Here is a 5,047-nt window from a genome sequence, read left to right as displayed (position 1 = left end):
GTGTCAAAACACTCAAAATGTGTTTGCTGAACTTCTTCGCAGAATCGGGGTTCTAATTAGTGAGTGAACAAGGAAGGAAGTGGCATGTTGCCTGCACTCTCCCATCTCTGCAGAGAGATGGGAACAGCTGAAGTCACTGACATCACAGGAATAGTGGCATTCTTCCTCTGCAGGAAGGAAGTGGCTCCCCAGGACTGCAGCTCTACCATGAGAGTCCCCAGTTTTGTCATAGCGAGGGTCTTTTGGAAGAGAGGGCACAAGAGATCCGCTAAACATGAACTACCAATTGCAACAGTCCCAGTTTGATAAAAAAAAGAAAGTGATAATTGTTATTACCTCGTCTTTGAAGCCCTAGAACCATCTGAGACTTCAGTAGCCACTGAACCCAAGGCACACTGGAACAATAAGGTGGACTTCTCACCACTGTTGCCTTAACATCATCCCTCATCAGAGGTTTGTGTATTAAGTGCAAGTGACATTTTTTCCTAGTGACAAAGATATTGTGAAGAGTCAATGGGACTGTAGATATGGTCGTGGTGACAACGCAGCAGTGGGGCCTGGTCTTCTCATCAGCCCTATGTGAACCCCATGTAGCAAAAACTTCCATCTTCCAAACTGTGCTTTTATCATGTAATAAGTTATTTACATTCCCATGCATTTCATTTTAAGAGTGCCGATTAGCTCTGATCTACATAAATAACATTTGGATCATTTATCATTTCTTGTGAAGGCAAAGAAACTATTTTAGTTAGCTTTTCTGTCCCTACAATGGGCAGAGAAGCCCTTTCCCTCAGGCTCCCCTTTACTTTTCTAACATCCACAAAGATAGTGTTCACACTTACATGAGGCTTACAGGGAGTTGGGGACAGGAGGCTCAGGTGCTCTCCAGGTTCTGGAAAGGAATATGATGTCCCTGCCTCCTCTGGCCCTGGGTGCTGACCTTGGTCCTCTTGCCATTGCCACAAGAGGCTTGAAATTCCTGGGATTCATGATCTGGTCTGCAGGGAGGCTTCCAGGGGTATGCTGGGGTCTTTTAAGGCATGGTTGTGAACTGCACATGCATGGCAAAGAGGGCCTGATACAAAGAATCACTCTGGTCAAATTTTCTGTTAACTTCTCAGCTACTTCTGGATCCTATCTGTGACACTGAAATATCAAGTTCATTCCTTAGAAATGTAAAATTCAGCCTTCTGTGCCTAACAGGGCTATACCTGTTAAATGTGCTCATCAGCCTATGATGGGATAGAAAAGCCCCTTCCCTCAGTCTCCCCCTTACTTCTGTAACCCCCACAAAGATAGTGTTCACACTTACAGGAGGCATACAATGTACAATGCATAATTTAATTCTCACCTCAATCTGAGGAAGATGATGTCCCATTATCATTCACATTTAACAGGTGAGGACACTGAGACTCAGAGAGGTTGAGTGCCTTACCCAGTGATCCACAGCCCTGTAGCTGAGAGAGGAGTTGTCTGGAAACCCCAGTGGTCTCAAACTGTTTTCTGGGGTGCTCCTTATTATTTGTAATCTCTTGTCCTCCTCTCTTTACTCCTTTTCTATGTATTCCCTGACTCCAGGCCGAAAAAAGAAAGGGTTTCTTTCATTTGTGCTATGTCATGGGCTCTTGCTACCATGAAACTGGACTAGTTACCATATAAAGGCTGGATGGAGTTCGATTTGTTCTGAACACTCTCCTTCAGCTGTGTGTTGATGTCAGCTGTGGGGTGAATGTCTCACTTCTTCCACTGTCCACTTCAGAGGAGTTCTGGGAAGTGCTGAGACTGGTTGGTGGCCATCATCCAACTCCCATATAGAGATCCAGAATGTCATCAAGAGCTTACTGAGATATCAGCTCCACCCTGGGCAGTCGGTGACATCCCTGAGGATACAACTGGCAGGACTTCTTCCTCTGACAGCAACACAGAATCTGGTGGGGGCTGGTCTCCCAGGCTTTCGTGCCCAGTGCCCTGTGTGCCAGCAGCTGCCAGCCGTGGTGGCTCCATGAGCACACCTGTTGCTACAGGACAACGACCTCACATTTCCTGCAATTGGCTCCTTCAGACAAGCAGGATCAGATCAGAGCTTCTTGACAATGTTCCCAGGGAGGCCCAGGGCTCCCAAAAGCCTTATTAATGAACCATGTCCCCCCAAAGAACTTGATATGTCAGATTTCCGGATCTTCTATCAAAACCTTCAAATATAGAGTTTAAGCCTTAGTTTGGAGCAGTTCTAATACTCAACTAGCAAAGGGTTTTTGTTTGTTTGTTTGGTACTGGGGACAGGGCATTTAACCACAGAGCCACATCCCCGGGCCTTCTTTCATTTTTTTATTTTGAGACAGGATCTCAATAAGTTGCTTAGGGCCTCTCTAAGTTGCTGAGGCTGACTTTGAAATTGGGATCTTCCTGCTTTAGTCTCCTAAGCTGCTGGGATTATAGACATGCACCACAGTTTTCCCAGCAGCAAAAACTAGTTTTACTAAGTATTATCTTATAAAATATTATGTGAGTAAGAAATCTACTGCCTGTGAGTCTCTCCATAATACTGTGTCCTAAAATAGCTCATAAGTTTTGTTCTTACAGTTATTTAACAATTTTTTCCAGTAGAATCTCTCTTCTTCTTCCTTTCCAAATAACACAATTTGCCATTCTTTCCAAATCTTATGTCAATTGTTAACCTGGTATTTTAAGATCATTTATGTCCTAAGGTACACTAAAGGGGGTCTTATTTTTAACATAAGTAAGGAAGACGCAGGACGTGGGGAGGCATCTTCAAAACAGAGTACTTGTACACAGAGACCAGCCTAAATATTTGCTAATGCACCTTGTTTTGGTGCCTACATTTACTCCAGATGGAACAATGAAATTTGCCCATGAGTTAGATAGTAGTTAGAAATGAGCAGTGAAGTGTGAACCAATAACAGCAGGGTCATGGGGTTTCTTTGAAATTGCCTTTCGTGAACAAATCAAATAATTTGTAGAACAACAGGTTCACTAACCCTGAGAATAAACAGATGGAAATAAAGGGAGCTAATTAAGAACTAAGTCAAGAAAGATCAATGGGACCAACTCCAGGCAAGGTCTACTGATGTTATTGTACAGTTAGGATTAATGGCCATAGATTTCTCCATGTATTCCAGAAGGGAAATTCCTTTAGTAGTGCAGGTGCACTAAGATGAAGTCTACAGGGCATTGACCTTGACCCCAGCACCTACATTAATATAGGACCAACTTATAGATGCAGCCCCGCTGAATGGGATGGTCACCATGACAGTTCCAGAAAAGACCAGCTAAGGTCAAAAATGCCCCCACCAGATGTGAGGGAGGAGATAAACACTGATGGGTAAAGACTGCAGAAGGTGGAGCCCAGTTCTCCTGGTCAGCATTAAACAACGATGAATGTGGAGGCAGCAGTGTGCCCTTTGTCCTTCTCTGCTTGGAGAGGGCTCACTGTCTTACTTCACTTTCCCTTATAATGAAGTTCTCTTGCTTGGCTTTTCATGTCTGACTTTATATTTTCTTTCATCAGAACATAAGAACTGAGATTTGGAGGTTGGGCTCCCCATTCTCCTGTGACACACAGACCAATGGATGTGTATAAAGGGGCAGAGAAAGATATGCTGGTCTGCAAGGAAAGCAGGTTGACTATAAATAAAATGAAAAAGTCACATTTTTTTTTTCTGCACCATGGTGAGTAGCAGCAAGTAAATTTTTGTTCCTGATAATGGAGGTAAGCATCACACTTGCCTCCCTTTTTCCTCCTTCCCAATGTCTCCATTGAAAAATTAATGATCTAATAAGTGCCTGCCCACGGAGGTCCTGTTCAGGGAGAAGAGGTCTGGTGTTTTCATTGCACATCAAACCTCTTTTCTCGTGGCCCTTGTGGCTCATGGAGACAATGTCCTGTGGTGTGGGCCAGTCAGAGTGGAGGGTGGAGTTTCCATAGCCCTGTCAGGAGTGTGAGGGAGGAGGCCAGGTCTCAAGAGGAAGAGAAAGCAAAAATAGGAACTAGCAGAGAACAGAGAGAAGACTGGGCAAGAGGGACAGGGGAGATGTTCTCTCTCTCTCTCTGTCTCTCTCTCTCTCTCTCTCTCTCTCTCTCTCTCTCTCTCTCTCACACACACACACACACACACACACACACACACACACACATCCCTCGTACCATCCCACACACAAATCAATGTATAAGAGAATGGAGTCAGTAAAAGCATAAAAGGATAACAGGAGAGAAAGAGTATCCCAAAACTGGGATAAAAAAGAAACTGAAACAAAGAAAAGTAGATGATAAAGTAAAAATGTTAAAAGAACAAAGTGAGAAACTCAAGGGATGGTCAGGCAGAGGAAGAAGGCTGTAAGCTAGGTGAGGCGTGGATGACCTGCGTGTGAGTCCTGGCCCTGTGTGGCAGCAAACAAGGGGTGACTGGCAAAGACCAGAGCAGCAGGACATCTGCAGGGAGGGCTGGAGAACAAGCTGGAGAGAGCAGGTGGATGAGAGAAGGGGAACCAAGAGGAGTCCTTTTTGGCCAGCAACATCTGAATGTGTGTGCTGGGGAAGGCAGAACCCAAATGGAGAGCCTCCTCCTGCCCGAGTCCTTCCTCCAGGAGCAGTCTGGTCCAACCTAAACCACTCCAGAGATGGTGCGTGAGTGTCCTGAAGCCACACTGGTATCTTCACTCCCCTTTTAGGGTGTAGGTTCCAAATCAGAGGGGGTAAGTCCAAACTCATGGGACTGCATTGTCTGGTGTGGGCCCTGAGCCCCTTTGCCTCTGGGCCCCTTCCTCCTCTATAGAAACAAAAATATCTTATGACTACGTTGGGATACAAGGGAATAGATTAATATTATATATATTTATTAAAACTCTCTCTTTGAACTAAAGGCTCTTTTATTTCCCTTTGATTTTAGAAGAAATGAAAACACTTTTTGGAACTCTGTAAGTGTTGCAGGTGCTGTGTCTGCTGCTCTGGTGGATAAGACAACCCTGAACAATGCAGAGACACAGAATAATAAGCTCTAAAAATATACAAAGGGATTACATTAAATAT

This window comes from Urocitellus parryii, chromosome 8 (genome assembly GCF_045843805.1).
Source record: "Urocitellus parryii isolate mUroPar1 chromosome 8, mUroPar1.hap1, whole genome shotgun sequence".
In the NCBI taxonomy this organism is placed as follows: Eukaryota; Metazoa; Chordata; class Mammalia; order Rodentia; family Sciuridae; genus Urocitellus; species Urocitellus parryii.
Note: the sequence above shows the minus strand (reverse complement) of the source record.